Source organism: Hordeum vulgare, chromosome 4H, assembly GCF_904849725.1.
Source record: "Hordeum vulgare subsp. vulgare chromosome 4H, MorexV3_pseudomolecules_assembly, whole genome shotgun sequence".
Taxonomy (NCBI): domain Eukaryota; kingdom Viridiplantae; phylum Streptophyta; class Magnoliopsida; order Poales; family Poaceae; genus Hordeum; species Hordeum vulgare.
The window spans coordinates 223,937,840-223,963,206 of NC_058521.1; positions in this window are offsets into that span (position 1 = coordinate 223,937,840).

A 25,367-nucleotide genomic window follows, 5' to 3' on the forward strand; every position below is an offset into this window, starting at 1 on the left:
ATTTTCTAAAATCAATTAACATTCTATAGCCAGTCATGATTCTTTGTGGAATGAGTTCATTTTTATCGTTAGGAACAACCGTAATACCTCCTTTCTTGGGAACACAATGAACAGGACATACCCATCTACTATCAGCTATGGGATAAATTATACCTGCTTCCAGAAGCTTTAGTATTTCATTTATTACCACTTCTTTCATTTTGGGATTAAGTGTTTGTTGGTGATCAAAAACGGGTTTAGCATCTGGTTCCATATTAATCTTTTCCTGACAAAGAGTGGGACTAATGCCCATAAGATCATCTAGAGTATACCCAATAGTGGCCCGATGCTTTCTTAAAAAATGAACAACCTTTCTTCTTCATGCTCTATAAGGTAAGCACTGATAATAAAAGGATATACCTTCTTTTCATCAAGATAATATTATTTCAAAGTACTAGGTAGTTTCTTTAACTCAAATGCAGGATCACCCATGGGTGGAGGAGGACCCCCTAGAGTTTCACCAGACAAGTTGTGTTTAAGGATAGGTTTTTGCTCAAAGAACATATTATCTAGTTCATTTCTTTCATCCATATGCATATCTTTTTAGTGATCTAACAAATATTGTTCTAATGGATTTGTAGGAGGAATGACAATAGAAGCAAGACCAATTATTTCATATTTAATAGGAAATTCTTTCTCATCGGGTTGCTCACTAAACTTGGAGAAATGGAACTCATGATACATACAAACAAAATTAACACTGACAGTTTCCTTTTTGCAATCTATTTGAGCATTGACAGTGTTCAAGAAGGGTCTACCAAATATTATGGGACAAAAATTATGTTGTGGTGACCCAAGTACTAGAAAATCAGTAGGGTATTTTACTTTTCCACACAATACCTCAACATCTCTAACAATCCCAACTCATGTGATTGTGTCTCTATTTGCAAGTTTACTAGTAACATCTATGTCTTCTATATCAGCGGGCGCAATCTCATGCATAATTTCTTGATATAAGCTAAAAGTAATAGCACTAAAACTAGCACCCATATCACATAAACCATGATAGCAATGATCTCCTATTTTGACTGAAATGACAGGCATGCCAACAACATGTCTATTCTTACCTTTAGTATCAGGTTTGGTAATACTAGCAGCTTCATTATAGAAATAAATAACATGCCCATCAATATTATCTACTAAGAGATCTTGAACCATAGCGGTACTAGGTTCTACCTAGATTTGCTCACAGGGTTTGATTGTTCTAACATAACTTTTGTTAACCATAGTTGAAGCTTTAGCATGTTCCTTTATCCTAACATGGAAACGTGGTTTCTGAATATAAGCAGTAGGCACAACTGGGCCAACATTGTAAATGATAGTTTCAGCCTCAAATTTAATTGGTTCTTAAATTCTTTTTATTTAATAGGTGGATGATATTTAAAACATTTATCTTTAAGGATATCAACATGAGTAGAAAAGCTTTCACAGAATGAGGCTACTCTATCAGATTCAAGTCCATACTTAATGCTAAAATCATTGAAAGCATCGGTATTCATAAAAGAATTAACACAACCAAACTTAGGTTTTATACCTAACTGTTTAGCTTTGTCGGGATCCCAATCTCAAAATTTGCGTTTAATACTTTCTAAAAGATTCCACCTCATTTCAATAGTCTTCTTCATAAAAGAACCAGAGCAAGAAGTATTGAGCATGGTTTGATCATTACGAGAAAGCCGAGCATAAAAGTTATAAACAATTATTTCTCTTGAGAGCTCATGATTTGGGCATTAATATAACATTTACTTTAGGCTCCCCCAAGCTAGAGAGAGAATTTTTCCTTCACGAGGCCAAAAAGTATAGATAAAATTCTGATCAGGATGAACAATATGCATAATATAATTTTTTTTGGTGAATTCAAATTGCAAACGATTCCAGTTCCAATATCGTGTATCATCACATAACCGATACCATGTCAATGCTTACCCCCCCCCAAAGATAACGGTAAAACCTTCTTTCCAACTTCATTTACAGATAAACCTGAAAGCCTAAATAATCCATAAACTTGATCCACATAAATAAGGTGCATATTGGGATGTTTTGTTCTATCTCCTGCATAAGGATTAGCTAGAAGTTTCTCTATCATACCCTAAGGAATTTCATAATAGACATTTTCAGTAGGTTCGTCAGGTTGAGAGACAATTCTTGGTGTTTCCGATTGAGGTGAACACACCCCGAACAAACCCCTCAAAGGATTACTTTCCATAGTGACAAGTAACAGTAAGTTTCATCACATAATATAAATTTTCCCTTACCAAATTCCTCTTACCAAATGCCCTCCACTCCCCGGCAACGGCGCCAGGATAGAGTCTTGATGAGCCACAAGTATAGGGGGTCAGTCGTAGTCTTCTCGATAAGTAAGAGTGTCGAACCCAACGAGGAGCGAAAGGAAATGACAAGCGGTTTTCGGCAAGGTAATTTATACAAGCACTGAAATAGTAGTAACAAGTTGTTTGATAGCAAGATTACTATAACAAGTGGCAAGTATCAATGGTAACCATAGGTGCAGTAAGGTGTCCCAATCCCTTTCTGGCAAAGGACACGCTGAAATACATTCCTATAATAGAGGAAGCATTCTTGAGGGCACACGGGAATTTCATCTAGTCACTTTCGTCATGTTGGGTTAATTCGCATTTGGTATTTTGATAATTTGATATGTGTGTGGACCGGTGCTTGGGTGTTGTTCTTACTTATGATTAACCCTGCCGCAAGCATCCACAACTATGAAAAAAGTATTAAGAATAAATTTTAACCATAGCATTAAACACAGGGATCCAAATCATCCCCTTACGAAGTGGTGCATAGACTGGGGTTTAAGTTTCTGTCGCTCTCGCAACCCATGCTCTAATTAAAACTCCAGAATGCATTCCCATAAGATCAAAGAAGGTGAAGTGTTATGTAATCGACATTCACATAACACCACTAAGGGAATCACAAGATTCATATCACCAAAATATTGAACGAATATAAACTTCACATGACTACTTGCAACATGATTTCTCCCATGGCCTGAAGAACAAAAGTAACTACTCACAAGTGGTAAACATGTTCATGATCAGAGAGGTATTAAATAGCATAATGGATCTGAACATATGCTCTTCCACCAAATATACCATAAAACATCAACTACAAGATGTAATCAACACTACTAGTCACACCCAACTACCAACCCGAGGTTCCGGTACAAGATAGAGTACAAGAGATGAACTAGGGTTTTGAGTGGAGATGGTGCTGATGAATATGTTGATGAAGATTGGCCTCACCAAGATGGGAGTGTTGTTGGTGGATGACGATGGCATTACTTTCCCCCTATGGGAGGGAACATCCATCGGCGAAACCGTTCTGCGGGAGGGAAAAAGTGCTCCTGCCCAGGTTCTGCCTCGAGAAGGTGGCGCTTCGTCTCGAAAGTCCTCCTCCTAATTTTTTAGGGTAAAAGGGATTTATACCAGAATATGATTGCCAGAGGTGGGCCAGGGGCCCCACTAGACATCAGGTCGTGCGACGAGGGCCTCGCGCGCCCTGATATCTAGTGGATGCCTGGTAGCCCCCTCCAAAACTTCTTCACTCCAATATTTTTTATTTTTTATAAAATAAATATCCGTAAATTTTCAGCCCAATTGGAGATATGTAGAATAGGTATCTCTGGTGTAGCTTTTTCAAGTCCAGAATTCCATCTGTCGGCATTCTCCCACTTGAAGTAAACCTCACATATTATGAGAGAAAAGGCATTAGAATTACTCCACCAAGTGGAAAAATGCGTAAAAACACTATAAATAACGGTAAAAAAATATGATGCAAAATGAACGTATCAAAAATCCATGCCCGCGGTTATGTGGCGACTTGGAAAGCTTGTTTAACACCCGGTCATAGCAAACTTGAAGTAAACTTAATAGAAATATGCCAATTCTGTGCGTAACCGTTATTGTCTCTTCTCGTGAGTTCTTATCCGAGAAAGAACACAGTGAGGTTATGTTTGAATCGTAAGAGGTGTTCAGTATCATTTCTTGATCATTATTGGTTCATGTCCGTTTATGCATAGATCACCCCCTCTTATTCTTGTACTCGTAAGTTATTCACCCAAATAAATGCTTAGTACTTGCTGCAGCCTCATGCTACCTCTTGAGCTTCTGTTGGTTTTTCCCTTGAAGAGGAAAGGGTGATGTAGCACAGTAGCAGTAAGTATTTCCCTCAGTTTGAGAACCAAGGTATCAATCCAGTAGGAGAATCAAGCCAAGTGTCTAGAGTACATGCGCAAACACAAACGAGCTTGCACCCAACGTTATAAAGGGGTTCTCAATCCCTTCAAGATTGATTGCAAAGTGAGATCTGAAGGCGGAAAGTGCAACAAAGTAAAAGTGTAAGGCTGAAAATATGATGTGAAGTAGACCCCGGGGCCATATTGTGTTCACTAGAGGCTTCTCTCAAGATAGCAAATATTACGGTGGGTGAACAAATTACTGTCGAGCAATTGATAGAACCGCGCAAAGTCATGACGATATCTAAGGCAATGATCATATATATAGGCATCACGTCCGAGACAAGTAGACCGATACTTTCTGCATCTACTACTATTACTCCACACATTGACCGCTATCCAGCATGCATCTAGTGTATTGAGTTCATGACGAACAGAGTAACGCCATAATCAAGATGACATGATGTAGAGGGATAAATTCATGCAATAGATATAAACCCCATCTTTTTACCCTTGATGGCAACAACACGATGCGTGCCTTGCTACCCCTTCTGTCACTGGGTGAGGTCACTACACGGTATGAACCTAAAACCAAGCACTTCTCCCATTGCAAGAATCATATATCAAGTTGGCCAAACAAAACCCACAACTCGAAGAAAATTACAAGGATATGAAATCATGCATATAAGAGATCAGAATAAACTCAAATAAGATTCATAGCTAATCTGATCATAAATCCACAATTCATCGGATCTCGACAAACACACCACAAAAGAAGAATACATCGGATAGATCTCCATGAAGATCATGGAGAACTTTGTATTGAAGATCCAAGAAAGAGAAAAAGCCATCTAGATACTAGCTATGGACCCGAAGGTTTATGATGAACTACTGACGCATCATCGGAGAGGCAATGGTGTTGATGAAGAAGCCCGCCGTATCCGAATCCCCCCCTCCGGTAGGGCACCAGAACGTACCCCAGATGGGATCTTGCGGAGACACAAGCTTGCGGCGGCGGAGAAGTATTTTCGTGGATCTCTCTCGGGGTTTTGCATTTTTCAGGGATTTATAGGCGGAAGAAGTAGGGTAGATGAGCCATAGGGGTCCCACAAACCCGCTAGGCGCGGGCCCCCCTAGCCGCGCCTAGGAGGCTTGTGGCCTCCCCTGGTGGCCTCTGCCTTGGTTCTCACGTCCCCTGCATATCTTCTGTTTCGGAAAAAATCTTTTCGGAAGTTTTATTCCATTTGGACTCCATTTAATATTCTCCTCAGAAAAGGGTCAAAAACACTGAAAAAAGAGGAACTGGCACTTGGCACTGAGTTAATAAGTTAGTCCCAAAAAAGATATAAAAGGCATACAAAACATCCAAAGTTTGACAAGATAATAGCATGGAACCATCAAAAATTATAGATACGTTGGAGACATATCAAGAATCCCCAAGCTTAACTCCTGCTCGTCCTCGGGTAGGGAAGTGATAAAGACTGAATTTTTGATGTGGAATGCTACCTAGCATATTTGTCCTTTGTAACTTCTTTCATGTGACATGAATGTTCAGATCCGTAAGATTCAAAACAAAAGTTTTCTATTGACATGAAAACAATAATACTTCAAGCAAACTAGCAAGGTAATCATGAACTTTCGAAATAACAAGGCCAAAGAAAGTTATCCCTACAAAATCATATAGTCTGGCTATGCTCCGTCATCCCCACACAACTATGTTAAATCATGCACAACCCCGGTATTGGCCAAGTAATTGTTTTCGCACTCTTACTTTCTCAAACCTTTTTCAACTCTCACGCAATACATGAGCGTGAGCCATGGATATAGCACTATAGGTGGAATAGAGTGTGGTGGAGGTTGTGAGACAAAAAGGAGGAGAAGGTCACATTGACTCGGCGTATCAAAGGGCTATGGAGATGCCCATCAATAGATATCAATGTGAAAGAGTAGGGATTACCATGCAATGGATGCACTTAGAGCTATAAGTATGTGAAAGCTCAAAAGGAGAACTAGTGGGTGTGCACCCAACTTGCTTGCTCACGAAGACCTAGGGCAATTTTGAGGAAGCCCATCATTGGAATATACAAGCCAAGTTATATAATGAAGATTCCTCTAGCATATGGTGGTGACAAAACAAGAGACTCTCAATCATGAAGAACATGGTGCTATTATGAATCACAAGTGTGGAAAAGATAGTAGCATTGTCCCTTCTCTCTTTTTCTCTCTTTTTTAGGATCTTTGGCCTCTTTACATATTTTTTTTGTGGGCAACTTTGCCATCTTTCCCTTTTTTTCCTCACATGGGACAATGCTCTAATAATGATGATCATCACACTTTTATCTACTCATAGCTCAATGCTTAGAACGATGATGACTCTATAGGAAATGCCTCCGGTAGTGTACCGGGATGTGCAATGATCTAGCTTGGCGTATGACGTTGGAACATCTCGCTAGCTATCTTACGATCATGCAATGGCAATATAAGAGTGACGACACAAGTCATGAGACGGAACGATGGGAGTTGCATGGCAATATATCTCGGAATGGCTATGAAAATGCCATAGTAGGTAGGTATGGTGGCTGTTTTGAGGAAGGCATATGGTGGGTTTGTGCACCGGCGAAAGTTGCACGGCACTAGAGAGGCTAGCTGAGGTGGAAAGTGAAAGTGCATCCATACCATGGACTCACATTAGTCATGAAGAACTCACATACTTATTGCGAAAGTTTTTATTAGTAATCGAAACAAAGTGCTAAACGCATACTCCTAGGGGAAGGGCTGGTAGGTTTTAACCACCGCGCGATCCCGACCGCAACACAAAGGATGACAATCAATAGATCAATTATGCTCCAACTTCCTAACATAGCGGTTCACCATACGTGCATGTTATCGGAATCACTAACTTCAACACAAGTATTTCTAGATTCACAACACCCTACTAACATAACTCTTAATATCACCAAATCCATGTCTCAAAACTAATTGATAGGCATCAAACTTGTTTTTCTAATCAATGCACATGAAGATGGAAGTTTTATTGTATCCTCTTTGGGTACCTATCACCTTTGGGACTAGTTTCATAGTACAAGCCAACTACCAAGATACTCAGAGAGATCACTCTCAAAAAGATATAAGTGAAGATCGAGAGTTATTATTTCTCCAAAATATGACACCGCCGTGCTCTAAAAGATCTAAGTGAAGCACATAGAGCAAAATTATCTAGCTCAAAAGATATAAGTGAAGCACATGTGAGCTAAATTGCCTAACTCAAAAGATATAAGCGAAGCTCAACGAGTATTCTAGCAAATTCATGATGAGTGTATGTCTCTCTCAAAAGGTGTGCAACAAGGATGATTGTGACACAAAAAAAAGAAAAGACTCCTAAAACACATATCATGTGGTGAATAAAAATATAGCTCCAAGTAATGTTACCGATGGATTGAAGACGAAAGAGCGGATGCCTTCCTGGGGCATCCCCAAGCTTAGGCTTTTTGGTGTCCTTGAATTTGGCTTGGGATGCCTTGGGCATCCCCAAACTTGAGCTATTTCCACTCTTTATCTCATCGTCCATGAGAACATCACCCAAAACTTGAAAACTTCACAACACAAAACTTAAATAGAAATTCGTGATATCATTAGCAGAAGAAAACAAACTACCACCTCTTGAGGTACTATAGCCAACTTGATTTATATTCATATTGGTGTTAGATTACTGTATTCTCACATTTCCATGGCCAGTACCCCCCAATACTATCCATGGTTTCATCAAAACAAGCAACCAACACAACAAAAACAGAATCTGTCAAAAACAGACCAGTCTGTAGCAATCTGTATACTTCGTATACTTATGGTATCTCAAATTTTTTGAAAAATTACGACAGTTTGGGCAAATGGCATATCAACCAGCACCAAAAATAATCAACTCAAAAGCTCTTTCTGGATAAGACTGAAATATAATTTCGTGAGTGAAAAGTTTCTGTCTTCTTCCAGCAGGATCAAACAACCATCACCAAACTAGTCATAAAGGTTTTACTTGGCTCAAAAAGAAAAAGAAACACAAAAAACACAATCATAACAGAATTATGATGGTGTGGACGCAACAAAACAGAAAGCAAAAAGCAAAGATAAATTCATTGGGTTGCCTTCCAAAAGCGCTATTGTTTAACGCCCTTAGCTAGGCATAAGGTGATAGAATCACGTATCATCGTCTTTGGTGCTCAAACCATAAGTAGCCCTCGTCATGGATTCATAAGGCAATCTTATTTTATTTCTAGGAAAATGCTCCATGCCCTTATTTAAAGGAAATTGAAATCTAATATTCCCTTCCTTCATATCGATGATAGCACCAATAGTCCTTAGGAAAGGTCTACCAAGAATGATAGGACATGTAGGATTGCAATCAATATCAAGCACAATGAAATCCATGGGTACATAGTTCCTATTTGCAATAATAAGAACATCACTGATCCTTCCCATGGATTTCTTGACAGTAGAATCCGCAAGATGCAAATTGAGAGAGCACTCCTCAATCTCATTAAAGCCTAGAACATCACATAAAGACTTTGGAATCGCGAAAACACTTGCACCCAAATCACACAAAGCATTGCATTCATAGTTTTTGATCTTGATTTTGATAGTAGGTTCCCACTCATCATGAAGCTTTCTAGGAATAGAAACTTCCAACTCAAGTTTCTCTTCAAGAGATTTTATCATAACATCGACGATATGATCGGTAAAGGCCTTGTTTTAGCTATAAGCGTGTGGAGAGTTTAGCATGGATTGCATCAAGGAAATGCATTCAATCAAGGAGAAACTATCATAGTTGAATTCCTTGAAATCCAAAGTAGTAGTTTCATTACTACTCAACGTTTTGATATCCTCTACCAAGGTAGATAGACTCCGAATCATTGGGGCGTTTTTCATCCAAGGTGGATTCATATCCAGCCCCATCATCATTAGGTTTGACACTAGAAAACAAGGATGCAATGAGAGTCACACCAAGTACTTTAAGATCTTCATGATTCTCATCACAAATTTCCGGTTTAGCAGCCATTTTATTGACTAACGTAGTCTGTTTATCAGAAATCTGGCCTACTAATTTTTCCACACAAGAAAACTAAGAATTTAGTGCAAGGAATTCTTTGCCCATATCATCAACTTCTTTATTCATAAAGGCCAAAAAAGAATTTTGCTCCCTTAGTTCTATATGGAAGTAACTATTACAATCAAACTGTGTAGACATGAAGCCTTTAACACTAGTTTCAATCTCTTCCAACCTTGTGTATAAAGCATCATAATGCTTTGGTTGGGCCATACAGGTCTTAGCAGGCATACAAGCGCACAAGCGAACAGAAAGCAAGCGAAAGAAAAGGGCGAACGAAAAAGGCAAATATTTTTGTAAATTTTTGTTTTTCAGAAGTGGGAGGAGAAAAAATTAGAGGCAAAAAAGTAAATGGAAGAGATGAGTTTGCGATACTTACTTGGATAAGCTCCACTTAGAATAATCCCCGGTGCGGGTAATTGACACGTTGATGGGACACTATTCTTGACTTGATCCTCCCTGGCAACGGCGCCAGAAATTCATCTTGCTATGCCTTGAGCTTGCGTTGGGTTTTCCCTTGAAGAGGAAAGGGTGATGCAGCACAGTAGCAGTAAGTATTTCCCTCAGTTTGAGACCCAAGGTATCAATCCAGTAGGAGAATCAAGCCAAGTGGCCAGAGTACCTGCGCAAACACAAATGAGCTTGCACCCAACGCTATAAAGGGGTTGTTGATCCCTTCAAGATTTATTGCAAACTGAAATCTAAAGGCGGAAAGTGCAACAAAGTAAAAGTGTAAGGATGAAAATATGATGCGAAGTAGAACCGGGGGCAATAGTGTTCACTAGAGGCTTCTCTCAAGATAGCAAATATTACGGTGGGTGAACAAATTCCTGTCGAGCAATTGATAGAACTTCGCAAAGTCATGATGATATCTAAGGCAATGATCATACATATAGGCATCACGTCCGAGACAAGTAGACTGATACTTTCTGCATCTACTACTATTACTCCACACATCGACCGCTATCCAGCATGCATCTAGTGTATTGAGTTCATGACGAACAGAGTAACGCCTTAATCAAGATGACATGATGTAGAGAGATAAATTCATGCAATAGATATAAACCCCATGTTTTTACCCTTGATGGCAAGAACATGATGCGTGCCTCGCTACCCCTTCTGTCACTGGGTGAGGTCACCGCACGGTATGTACCCAAAACCAAGCACTTCTCCTATTGCAAGAATCATAGATCAAGTTGGCCAAACAAAACCCACAACTTGAAGAGAATTACAAGGAGATGAAATAATGCATATAAGAGATCAGAAGAAACTCAAATAAGATTTATAGATAATCTGATCATAAATCCACAATTCAATGGATCTCGACAAGCACACTGCAAAAGAAGATTACATCGGATAGATCTCCATGAAGATCATGGAGAACTTTGTATTGAAGGTCCAAGAGAGAGAAGAAGCCATCTAGCTACTAGCTATGGACCCAAAGGTCTATGGTGAACTACTCACGCATCATTGGAGAGGCAATGGTGTTGATGAAGAAGCCCTCCGTATCCGAATCCCCCCTCTGGCAGGGCACCAGAAAGTGCGCCAGATGTGATCTTGCGGAGACAGAAGCTTGCGGCGGCGGAAAAGTATTTTCGTGGATCTCTCTTAGTGTTTTGGATTTTTCGTGTAATTATAGGCGGAAGAAGTAGGGTAGACGAGGCACAGGGGGGCCACAAGCCTGCTAGGCGCGGCCCCCCTCTGGCTGCGCCTAGGGGGCTTGTGGCCTCCCCTGGTGGCCTCTGCCTTGGTTCTCACGTCCCCTGCGTATCTTCTGTTCCGGAAAAAATATTTTCGGAAGTTTTATTCCGTTTAGACTCCGTTTAATATTTTCCTCGGAAAAGGGTCAAAACACGGAAAAAAAACAGGAAGTGGCACTTGGCACTAAGTTAATAAGTTAGTCCCAAAAAAGATATAAAAGGCATACAAAACATCCAAAGTTTGACAAGATAATAGCATGGAACCATCAAAAATTATAGATACGTTGGAGACGTATCACCTCACCACTTAACCATACCTCACCCATTAAGCTTTGCTAGTTTTGATACCATTGGAAATGAGATTGCTGAGTCCGTGTGGCTCATAGATTACTACAACAACAATTGCAGGTACAGGTAAAGTGATACTTTGACGTGAGTGTGATGATTGTTCTATTTGGAGTTTCTTCTTCTTCTTCTTCATCGATCTAGGATGGTTTCCACACGGCAGCCTGGGATAGCAAGGATGGACGTCGTTTTTCAATCGTTTGATTTCGTTCGTAGTCGGACCATGCTCTTCTACATGATGTTTGAATCTATTGTTGTATTGATTTGTTCTTGTTGTCACTTGTGACGACTGTAACCCAATTCCATATACTCATCTCTTATGTACATGTACTTGTAATAACATACATTCTTGCGAAATGACAAGATGCACTTATATCCCTATCGAAGCCCTAGAGCCAAAATGAGGATAGGATCGCCTCTTGGGTGTCACAAGTTGGTATCATAATAGTACCGGCCTAGGAGCCCCTTGATTGATCGAACTTTCCTGAGTCGAGTCTAGTACAAACTATTTTGAGTCTAGTTATATATCACAGAGTAGGATTGTTTTTACTCCTCTTCTATGCTCTAGTCAGGAATCCTAACAGATGAAATTTTAATTCTTCCCACTTCTAACTCAATTTTTTTAGGATCACGCGAGTATTTTGGAAACTATATGATGTCGTTGTGACTGGGATTTTATTCCCGGTGCCTCCTATAAATTTGTGGTAGAACTGTTCCGGGGAGTTGAGATCCACGGGATTACTTTCACACTCGCTATTATTCAGTTCCCTTAGTATCTCAAGACGGAGGATGTTCAAAATTGCTTCAACACTCTTTGTGGCAAGAGGAAGTTAGCGTCACTCGGTACTAGGGAGAGCGTCCATATGTACCGCCATAATTGGTATCGTTCTGATTACAAGCGTCTGAGTTAGATGAGTTTCCAAGGTCTCTTATTATGTATTGACGGATGTCATACACTCGACGGTAGTGTTATTGCTAGGAGTTGAGGAATGGATTTTACTCCTTCTATATGTGGACCCGGTTGCATAACCGGAAAATTTTGGGAGTTCACACGTGGGAATTCAGGTAGTTACCTAGGATTATGTTCCAAGAGATGCATGATGCGAGCTTGGGGTTTGACATCTAATGGATTAGTTTGTTCACGATCTTTCTTACAGAGGACAGTATCGATATGTTTCATCACATATGCTCCATTAAGACATGTAGTTCTCTACGCCTAGGGAGCATATTTGAGCGTCATTTCAATATGACAATCCAATGTACGATCGAGCCCGTGCGAACCTTACCACGAAAAAATCGGACGAAATTTATGTAATGAATTTGTTTCCGGCTTGTTTCGTAATCCACATCCTTTGTTTTGTTGGAGTATGGTAATTCGAGTTGCTTTGGTGTCAAGTGTTGATTTCATATATTTCCTAAGTCGTGTTCTCATATTTATATGGGATTGCTAATCAATTATTCTCAATCAATTATCATGTTAATTCTTTCCATTCGGTGTCCTTCCCTTCAAGTGAATTCAATAATATTCAATATTTTCAAGATCTATCCTCATATTTCTTTCTAGAGTTGTCTCATCCATCCGAATTGTCTTTGTTTTTCCTAGCCTTCCCGCCCTTTTTCCTTCTACTATTAACTTATCATCCAAGTGTATTTCGTTTCGTTTATGCTTCCGCTATATTTTCTTCCGTATCATATCCGGTGATTCATTGTGAAGATTCTAAGTGTTTGGAGTTCATCATTCTTTGTTCCTGTTTTTCTTCTCAAATGAATTCTATTCAAGCTTTAGGTGTTCATTATATCCTTTTCATCCGTTTAATGATTTCCCATGTTGGAAATACTTATACAAACCTCTCTTATTTATTCGTCCCTCTCTATTCTATCTGGAGTGCAGAATATATCTCAGAAGATTCGAGTTTTCATCAAATCCTTCAATTATTTCGAGGTGCTCAACCTCATCAAGTTTTCATTTGTACCGGTGTAATCTCTCTTATAAGCATTTTTTTAAACAATGTTCTCTTTCAATGGGCCCATAACCCAAAGTTCTTCTCTAGGATCTTACCTAGCTCTTCTAATCTTTTCCGGAGGTCTCTGGTTCTTTTCAAGTTTGACGTAAGTATGGATCCGATTAGTCATATTCCTTTTCTAAGGTCTATTCGTTGGCTCAACCTTTCCTTATTCATTGCTCTGAAGTGTCTTAGTAAGTCTTGGTGGTGTTTCTTTCCTTCATTCTCATCTTGGAAGACCGAAGAAGAGTTTCTCTTAAAACTTGGTCCTTTCTCTTGCTACCCTTTCAAATTGTTTTTGATCATGAGAAATCCCTTCCATATCTATCCAGAGCATTTAAGAGTTGTTGTTTTTCTCGATGCTCTGAAGGCCATCATTTCAGAAGATTTCTTCATTCTTAGCCTTTAGCTTTTTTCTCAATTTTTCTCCATTGTGCCTCTTCGTTCGTCTCTCAATTATTTCGGTTCTCCATTCAAGTTTTCTGTAAGGCGGATCATGGTCTCTTTGTTCTCATGCATTCTCCATTCATTCGTAGTATCCCCATTCATTTCAATTATAACTAGTGTTTCATTCAAGAGCTCTTCGAGGTTGTGCCTTATCTTTCTCTTCAACCTTTTCAACAACAATAAGTGGTATGCCAAATCCGTTACTTGTCATTAATTTAAGTTTATGAAGGATAATCATAACATAATTCTTCTTCTTATTTCATCAAAGTGATTTCAATCCTTCTTCCGCAGGTTGTTCATGATATAAAATTCTTTATTCCAAGTGCTTCATCTTTTCTTTTTCGAAGCTCCAAGTTTTCTCAAGTATCTCTTCGTGAAGTTCCATCTAAATATTTGCAGGTCACAATCTTATTCTTTTATTCGTTATTTTGTTTTCATTGTTCTTTTGTACATGAAGGTCCTTCATGGTGGTTCATTAATGATTTTGTTCATTCTCTAAGCATTCTTCAAGATTCTACTTAGAGAGGCTCAAGTATTCTTTTCGTGCATTCCAGAGTGAAATTCTTCCTCCATTATACTTTGAGGTGGTGTTATATCATTCTTGACTCATGAGGAGTCTCGAAGAGAATTTGTTTCAAGAATGAGATATTTAGACCCACGAGTTTCTTCGATCATGATATATTTTCAACCCATGATTTCTTCATTGATGCTATCTTGGATTCGATTTCACCTAAAGCTTTTCCTAAGGATTGTTGCTATTATGGTGATCATCGTTAATCCAAGTTCTCAATGTATCCTATTGTTGAAAGAAATTTTGCATATCTTGTTGTCCCCAAGCAATCTCTATTTCCTTTAGTGGCCGATTGTCACCTGATTATTTGAGATGGTTTTCATAAGTCCACTACGGGCTTCTTCTTGTTAGTGTTGATTTTAAAACAACTCAATTTAGTTCTTCTTGTACGGACGACCTTCAATTCAATTGTGATGGAAGTTGTCATTTTCTGCTATGTTCTCTTCTCTCAAATGATCTAGTTTCTATTATTTTTTCTCCCTTTCATCCATTATCATGTTTTGTCAAGATCATGTTCTCACCTTGCTTGTCCCTTTAACCGGAGTGTTGCGGAATCTTTTCAAGTTCTTCCATCTTATCAAGTTTTGCATCTCTTTTCTACCGAAGTGCTGCCGAAATGTCTTTTGAAAATTTTCTTGTTCCTCATATCATCCTTCATCTCTTCCATCTTTCAAGAGTCATTACTTTCACTCGTTTTCAAGAAGCAACAAAGTTTTACCTCGTCCATTTTTCTTCCTCTTCCCCTTTCCTTTTAAGATCTTGGGTCGAGACCTCTTGTTAGTGGAGGTGAGTTGTAATAGCCCGGAACCAACGTTCCACAAGATTCCCCTTTTATTTTGTTATCGTTGTCTCATTTACTTGGTTGTCGCATTCATCACCGCATCATATGCATCCTACACATTGCATCGGCACTCCATTGCTGTAATTTTTCAAACTTGCATTCGTTATTAGTTTTTGGGTCCCTCTCTTTTGTCGTTGACCGTTTCGGGACCAACCACACACGCATGTGCTGGTGACATTGTTTAAATATTGTTTTTAAAAGTGTGTATAAAACATTTTCGGATTGGGTTGAAAGTTGGCGTGGAGTCTTATTTTAAGGTGAGTAGGTCGCCTGTCAAATTTCGTCGCAATCAGAGTCCGTTTGATACGTGAACCATTAAATATATAGCGACACTATAGGTGGTCAAATTGTCGCACACTTTCGGTTCATAAAACTTTTTCACGGGCCGCAAACCGCCCTCTCAGCTCGACCTAGTCCATCTACACAACCCACAATAGCCACCTAACCACCATCCCCTCTGCTTCTAGGCCGTTCTATCATGATCAAACGGTCAAAAATGGGCAAAAATAGCTAACCCTAGCTCCCCTCGCTATAAATAGACATACCTATGTGCTGAATCTGATAACCATCACCCCTCGCCTCGTTTTCCATGCCCCACACAGCCATGTCGCCACGTGTCTTCCTCCCATCTCCTCCAACCATCGCGGCCCTGCGAGCCCATCTGACGCCCGCCCCGGGCCGAACCAGGCCCGATGGGAGCCGCCGCCGCCCGCATATGAGATGCTCTGCGCCTTGCCCACAGCTCCTACCGAGGTCCCCACCATCTCGCTCGTTGGACTCCACCCATAGCTTGCTGGAGCACGCCACCGCGTCGGCAACACCCCACCAGGCTAGCAGCCCCACGCGCCCTACCTCCTCCCTCGCGCGCATGGAGATCCCAGCAGCGGCCATGACCGCAGATCGCCCCAAGCTCCGCCGCCGGTCATTCCTGCCGCCCTAGAAGCTCGCCGCTGCCCGGATCCAGCCCATCCCTCGCTCGATCTGCCTCCCTACCAAGCCTCGCGCCACCTTGCCATCGCCGCCACCGTGGAGCCGTGTCGGCCTGCTATCCCTCATCAAGGCGGGATCGGGAGGACGACGAGGCGCTCGTCTCGCCAGCGTTGTCGCATGGGCCGCACCGTCCAAGGCCCACCAGCTCTATGTCGAGCCGGCCCCGATCCCGTGGCCGAGTAGCCGTCAAAAGACAGCCCACCCATTGCCCCAGGCCGAGGCGTGCTGCGCCGCGTGGCCTTAGCCCAGCTGCGGCCTAGTCCGCCTCGCCCATGAGCCGGCCCAACTCCGCCTCTTTCGCGGTCGTCCTGTTAGGCCCGAGTTGAGTGCCCCGTCCTACCCAGCGCCACCGCGCGCATTTTATTATCTCACGCCCATATGCACTATTGCGCCCGGTGTAGATTCGGCTATTTTCTTCTGCCCTGCGATTTTGTAAATTTTTTAGACATTTAATAATTACAGAGAATTGCATGATTTAAAAATGCTAATAACTAATTAACCGTGCATAGCATGTTAAAACTTTAAATATGTAAAATGTTTAGAATTTCATGTAGGTTCATAATATCCCACTTTCCCATGTGTTAAAAATATTTGAACTTGCTATTTGAATTGTTTTGCATAATGCCATATTAAAATGATTTAATTCATAGCATAATAATCGTGCATCAGATTTAAAAACTTTATACATGTAAAATGCTTAGAATTTTGTGTAGTTTCACAATATACAACTCTCACATGTGTTGAAAATGTTTAAATTGTTTTTTCATTCAATTTCCACAAATTCCATCTTTAAACGGCTTGTCTCATAATTAATTAACTGTAGCTCTGATTAGAATGACCCACATATGTAACTTGACTAAAAAAACGTGTAGAATGCCATGGTGACATTTATTTTGCTTTTAACAACATTAAAATTGTTATAGGCAGAACAGTATAGGAATCTTAATTTGCATATGGGGATTGCCCAGAATTGTTATGCGTTGTTCCAGCCTCATTTGTACTTGCCTAGAATTTCATTTAGTTCCATAATATCTTGTTGCATCCATGATTTATCATGTTTATGGATGTCATTTGCACACATTTTGCATTCATCACATATTATATTGTGTTGGTCATATCTTTTAGACCATAACTCTGTTTTGGATTATCTATATATGTAAATCGACTAGAATGACGTGTAGAATCACGTGGTACACTTTATTTTGATGTTTAATAAATATAAATGTCTTTAGTTTAGATCTGGAGAAATTTCAAAATAAACATATGGGTCATTTCGGAAATGATATTTGTTGTTTCCAACATCATTTAAAATGCCTAGATAGTGTAGTTTATTGTCGTGTACCTAAACGGTAGTAAACTAAGTAATTCAAATGTGGATTTTCAGGGCTGCGTGGTTCGAGTACTTCACGGATTCGTTCTTCTTCCAAGCAGGATCACAAGAAAGATGATCATTTTCCTAGACACCACTTCAATACTAGTTGTCTCGTTCGTGTCGCTATATCTCGCTGCCTACCACCTATTATGTAAAGCCTCCCAACATTGCTATGAAAAGCCTCTAACCCTTCCCCATCCTAGCAACCTTTGTTTGGCTATGTTATCGCATGCTCAGCCTTCTGAAAGCGTTGCTATTTGCAGGTGTAGTTGCTTCCATGTGCCAACATGGATATTCTTTTGTATATCACCACATTATTGCTATTTAATTTAATGCACCTATATACTTGATAAATGGTGGAAGGCTTGGCATTCCAGCCACGTGTTTTGTTCCATCTTTGCCTCCCTAGTTACTTGTGTACCAGTGTTATGTTCCACATTTCAGCGCTCCTAACATGCTCGGGGTTGTTATGGGGACCCCCTTGATTTTCCTTTTGGGATAACACTCTTCTAGCAAGGCCCAACATTGGTACTATATTTGCCCAACATAATAATACTGAACACCATTATTAAAACATAGGGCGTCATGAACTCGAGGAGTAATTCAACATAATACAGGGGCGAGTGCTGATGATGTTGGTCCCAAACAGAGCCACTTGCAGGGCTACCAGGGAAACTAGGGAATTTCTATCCGGCCATCGTAGGTAGTGCGCATCCGACTATGCCGTGAGAATGAGATACACGGCTCCTATCGGGATCATCAACACGGCGGGCAGCCTTGCTGGATTTGTTTTACCTTTCTCAGACGTCTTATGCACGGGATTCTGAGGATACTTTGGGCTCTCTCAAGCTTCAGGTTTTCCATCTGAATTTTCGAGGATGCTATGGGGTTTTTATGGTTGAGTTTATTCGATGCAACTTGTGGTAGTTTGTGATGTACAAGTTGGAGCACCCCTGCAGGGTTAAATATTTCTAAGAGACATGACCATGGTTATGTGGCAAATTAGAAACTTTGCTTAATACCCGGTCATGGCACACTTCAAGTAAACTTAACTAAAATATGTGAATTGTGTGTGTAACTGTGACTGTATCTTCCCCTGAGTTCTTATCCAAGAGAGAACACAATGGGGTTATGTTTGACTCGTAAGTGTGTGTTCAGGATCATTTCTTGAGCATTATTAGTTCACGTCCGTTTATGCGTAGATCACCCCCCTCTTATTCTTGTACTCGTAAGTTAGCCACCGAAATAAATGCTAAGTGACTGCTGCAATCTAACCACTTAACCATACCTCAAGCATTAAGCCTTGCTAGTCTTGATACCTTTGAAAATGAGATTGCTGAGTTTGTGTGGCTCACAGATTACTACAACAACAGTTGTACGTCAAGGTAAAGAGATACTTTGACGTGATCACGATGATTGTTCTATTTGGAGTTTCTTCTTCTTCTTCTTCTTTGATCTAGGATGGCTTCCAGGCCGACAACCTGGGATAGCAAGGATGGACATCGTTATTATCGTTTGATTTCATCCGTAGACGGACCCTGCTTTTCTACACGATGTTTGAATGTATAGTTGTATTGAGATGTTCTTGTTGTAGCTTGTCACGAGTGTAAGCCAATTCCATATACTCATCTCTTCTCTACATGTACTTGTAACTATATCCATTCTTGCGAAATGACGAAAATGCGCTTCTATCCTTGTTGAGGCACTCGAGCCAAAATGAGGATAGGATCGCATCTTGGGCCTTACATGTACCTTTGAAACTTATCCCTAGATCATATGCAAATGATTTGATGGACTCAATGATGAGGCTCCCTAGCTAAATCAACATAGAAACTAACACCATCTAAGCAGTTTGTTGGAATGTTGGAGGCCAGCAAATTGGAGAATTGCCCTGGGGTTGGAGTAGGGTGCTACTTGTGAGCTATGTTGGGTTTTTCCCCAAGGTGGAAGGGTGAAGCAATATAGTTGCAACAAGTATTTCCATTGGTGAGATCCAACATTATTGAACCAGTAGGAGAATCTCGACAAACTCTGATCGTCGGCACCTGCACACACAAAACCAAACACTTGCACCCAACGCAGGCAAGAGGGTTGTCAAGCCCCTTGAACCCGTTGCTTGCAAGTATTAATTCTGATATATATAGCTAGTATAAATATAAAAAGTAAAAAACCAAATAATAAAAGGGAGTGACGTATTTTTAGGGTTTTAGTAATTATGCTTAAGTAGACCCGAGGGCCATAGGTTTTGCTACAGGCTTCTCTCTTGAACAAAGGTAGAGTTGGTACACAAATTACTATTGCGCAATTGATAGAATAGCCCATAGTTAAGACATGCTATTCATGACATCATGCATGTACTACTATTTTTACACGTCAAGCGCGTCTATGCTTTCCTCTCTAGGTTTAAGTTCATGACAAATAGAGTAATGCTTGGAGTAAGATGACATGATGTAGATAAAGTAAGATGTGCAATATGTTCAGATCCTTAATGGCAACAATACAAATATGTGACTTGTGCCCTTATGCCACTGGGATTGAGCACCACAAGATTGAACCCCTCACAACACACCACTCCCACTAAAGATAAATCAATCTAGTTGGCCAAATCAAAACGATAGATGAGAGAGAAATATGAAACTATAGTAATCATCCATAAAATAATTTAGACAAGACTCAACTAATATTCATGAATAATATGACTATAAACCCACAATTCATCGAATCCCATCAAGCACACCAAAAAAGAAGATTGCATCATATAGATCACCACAGAAAATCGTGGTGAACATGGTATTGAAGATCATAGAGAGAACATAAGCCATCTAGGTACTAGCTATGGACCCGTAGGTCTATGGTGAACTAATCACACATCATCATGGAGGCACCAAGGTTGATGTAGACGGCTTCAATGATTGATTCCCCCTCACGCAGGGCACTAGGAAAGGTCTCCAGATGGGATCACGGTGGAACAGAGACTTACGATAGTGGAAATAGTGTTTATGGTTGCTCTTTGGTGTTTCATAATATTTTGGTATTTAGGTCAGGGGGCTTGGGAGGGGGACACAACCCTAGGGGGCACACCTTACCCCCAGGGTGGCCCCTCCAGGCTTGTCGCCACCTGTTGTGGCATCTGGCCTCCTCCCGAAGCTTGCTGGGTCCAAAAGTGTCTAGAAAAAATCACTAAAAAGTTTCATCGTGTTTGTACTCTATTTGGTATTGATTTTCTGGAGAAGTCAAAAACAGGCAAAAAACAGGAACTCATACTGGGCACAGAGTTAATTGGTTAGTCCCAAAAAATGATATGAAATGGCATAGTATTGCATATAAAGTATCCAAGATTGATAATATAATACTAGGAAGCAATCAAAAATTGTAGATAAGTTGGAGACATATGAGGATCCCGAAATCTAATTCCTACTCATTCTCGAGTAGGTACACAATAAAAATAGAATTTTTGATGTGACATGCTACCCAACATGTAATCTCTTTTAGGTATAATCACTGAGAAATGATGAAGTAATTGATTTCAACATAATAATATCCATGAAAATAAGAAGAATAATCATTACTTTTTCAAAATATACGACCCTTAAAGAATGTTATTTCCTACTCATTTTATCAAATTAGCATGGCATGACTCTGTGTTCACCGCATAAGTATAAATCATGAGACTCACTTTGCCAAACCAAGCAATTGGATCGTACTTCTAACGCGCTTTAGCATTTTCAACTCCACGCAATACATGAGCGTGAACTATGGATATAGCATATAGGTGAATAGAGTATGGTGGTAAAGATTAAATGAGTCAAAAGGGGAGGAAGTATCGCATCAACCAGGCGGACGAACGGGTCATGGAGATGCTCATCAATCGATATAAATGCAAGGAGTAGGGATTGCCATGCCATGGATGCACTAGAGCTATAAGTGTATGAGAGCTCAAATAAAACTAAGTGGGTGTGCATCCAACTTGGTTGCTCATGAAGACCTTAGACATTTGAGGAAACATGTCATCGGAATATCCAAGAGAAGTTCTATAAGGAAAAATTCCCAAGACACGCCCTATGTTTTGACTCTCCTCACTAAACTAACATAACTGAGTAATTAGGACCAATTAAAAATTTTGGGAGTGCTTGTGATACTTGATGTGATTGTTGTTTGCTTGCTTGGTTACTTGTGTTTTAAATCACAAAAGTTCCTCCTACTCTTTAGGCTCACCTCTTTGTGCAAAGTCTTCGCCCAATGACCATCCCATGTGTATAGGACTTAAGAATGTTTGTTACCAAATATTATTTTGACCAACATAATTTATTTAATTTAGGGTTTCAAAAACCTCTGAATTAGGATTTGTACTACAAGTCCTCAAATTAGGGAAGTTGTTTTGCCCCAAATATTTTGTTTAAAACCCCTTATCAAAAAGACTTCCCAAAACCACAAAGTTATTATCTTAAAGTTATTTTACTATTTTATTAAAATACTTCTTTTTGAAGCCAAAAATTATCTTTTATGGAGAAAATTATTTTTCTTGCCGTCGAAATATTTGACAATATTTAGGGAAACTCAATGGACATATATATTCCATATATAAGAGTTTCAACACATGGTCATGTTCAAAAAATTGGACAAAACCATTCAAAACTCTTTCTTGCTATTTTATTGTTTTGAAATATTTATTTAAGAAATATTCACAATAAATTCCTAGAACATTATAGCAAGTCACGCATGATATATGTGATGATCTTGCCAAGTTCCATCTTTATCCATGTTTATTTGGTTGCCCTAAGTATTCCAAAACCCTATGTGTCGAGAATCAAATTTGATTAACTCTACATTGCCAAGTGTCTCCAATTATGCTCAAATTTTGTGGACATGTCCTGATACTCTAGTAATGCATCCACACCAAGTGGTGCATAAAGGGGATCAGTTTAACTTGTCCCAAGCCCCTCAAAACGAAACGAAGTTGTGCATAAAGGGGATCTGTTTAAGTTGTCCCAAGCCCCTCAAAACCACATGTGTTGATTTTTGGAATTTGGAAACTTTGCTTTGTAAAGTTTCTCCAGTTGATCCCAAACTTTTCTGGCATGCTCTAGTACTCAAATAATGCCCCACACCAAGTGGTGCGTTAGTGGGATTTAATTTGCATGGGTTTCTCTTCAGAAAGCCACTTCTGCCCATTTCTTGGGGTTTTCAAGTCTAAAATGGAAACTGTCTCCAGCAAATCCCAAATTTTGTATCCAATCTCATTTCCACCTACCATGTGATCACGTTAAGTTTCATAGCAAGTGGACTCCTTTTCTAGACCTAACATCCATCAAAGACTTTTTGTTCACTTACCAAATTTGTTGCTCTGGCCCCTTCTACTATTCTCCTTGAGCTCAAATTTTTAGCACAACTTTTTCTAGCCCTCTACCACCTCGAGTAACTTGGCCAAGGCCCTTGATAAATTATTGCAGGGTAACTCCCTCTCTTTGTCTCTCCTTTTCACCTTGGAAGCACCTCTTTTACCACTCCTACATTAATTCTGCTCATGCAAACTCCGCCAAGTTTTTTCACAACACCTCTAGTGTGCTAACGCACCATCTCAAACAAAGATATGGCATGCTCGTTTGAAAAATATGAGAAGCCCTTCTAAACTTGATTTTTGGCAGAAATGAAGCCTTGAATACAAGTGCTAGCTCCACTCCTCTCCGTGAGCTGAAACTTGGTAGTCTTGGAGATTCTCCATGCCTATGACTACTAGACAAGGTTTCATTTCAAATGCCTCCCAGTAAAAACATTTTATGCTAGCCCAAAGTTTGTTGGAGCAAACTTAAACACACATGAAATCCCACCTACAATGCCCCATCTGAGACCAAACTAATCCATCACTCACCAGAAAGCATGCCTTGCATGTTTAGCAACATGTCCTGACCAGAGGGTGGTCCTAGATACATAGTGGCATGGTAACCATGCCATTGACCTGCTGAAATGGTGCTCTACGCCTTGCCCTCGTCCTGCAACTCTTTTCCAGCAGCGGCAGAGTGCCCCAGCATGCCAGCGAATCCCTATATCCATCCTTGACCCCCTCCATGACGCCAGCTAGGATCCAAGCAACAAAGACATGCGTGCTAGCGCCGCGCCCAGAGCATCCGAGGCCACCGAGCTCCACCTCCTCGCCCCCTCCATTTACATCCCACTCGGCCCCTTGCTCTTGCTTCGCTCAATACTGCCTCTAGTAGACCTCCCGAGCCTCCCCTTTGAGCTTGCCGAGCCCTCTCCCTCTGGCCGCCATGGCACCGCTTCGTCCGTCCTCGCATTCAAGCCAATCGGCTCTCCCACGCCTCAACTATCCCCTCAAGGAGAACCCCTGCGACGCCCCATCCTTCTAGACACGCTAAGGGACCCGCCCCGAGGCCATGTTGTGCTCCTCCGCAGCGGTCGATGCTGTCAGCCGCCCCTCCCGACGAGTCGCTCGCTCCCGGCCATCCCCGCGGCCGCCAAGGCCACGGCCGAGCGCAGCAGGTAGCGGGGCATTCACTCATGCCCCGGCTCAGCGACTAGTCCAGTGATGTGGCCAGATCTGCGACGGCCGGGGTACACACTGCCACTGGCAGGAGGAGGAAGAAATGGGAGGAGAGAGAGAAAGGGGTCGACTGGCCCCGCCTGTCGGCCAGAGGCTGAGGCAGCGATGGGAGGCCCCGCCCCGAATAAGTGGTGGCGCCCCATTGCCTGACCGCCTCTCCACTGCGCAAACACATTCTGTGGGGGCGCCTTCAACGTGACCGGCCTACCGTGTGGTCGAGCCGCTGGGCCGGCCCATCTTCCTACGAGGCGGCCTAGGCGCATTATAGCCCCTCTCGTATACCCCCACTTCCCTTTTTTCTTTTTTTCTGAAGATCATACAATTCATAATTAAATCATATGATCTCCAAATCAACAAATTCAAATTTCTAGGAGTTTGTAAAATCACTACCTATCCAAATATGTGCACTGCACATTTTTTTAGAGACCTTTATTGTAGGGATTAAATCCAAAATTGAATTTGATCTAGTCAAACCCCTCCTTGCAAAGATCCTACAGCATTCAAATCAACTCCAAATGGAGTGAATCGAAATTCTAGATGAATCTAAAATCATTCTCTATTTTGCTAGCCTAGGTGAACATTTTTCTCAAACATTGTTTCTGCTAGGCTAGATTAATAGGACATATTTCCATTTAATTCATCTTAGAAATCCATAGGGAATCCATACCAACTCCAAATCCTATGAAACCATTTCCTAATTGTTTTTAAAATCATTCCCTAATGGATGGGCACATCCACTCTTTTTATAAGAATGTTTTCTGTAGACTTCTCATAGGATCACCTATTCCTTCTTTTCCACCATTCAGATTTTTTCGATGGTCCAAATCTCTAAGAACAAGCTTTATGGATTTTTGTTATGACCAGAGATGTCCAAGAAAAATAAAACTCCTAATTGTAGGGCACTTTGTTTTTCCACTTGTTGTGTGGCCTATCGTGGCTGTTTCCGATGATAGTTGACAAAGTAGATGAGCTGCTCGGAGTTGGACGAGAAGCATGAGAAGACCTCAAAGACTTTGCGGAACCAGGCAAGAAGCCCTTTACCATGTCTAAGAAAATACTTTCATGCATGTCATATGAAGCATTTTATTCCGATTCATAAGACCATGTTGAATTGGTAACTACCTCGGTGGGGTGTTTCCGATAGTTCCTATTAACACTTGCACTTGGACATAACCCTACCATCTATGAGGGTTGTGCGGGTGGGAGT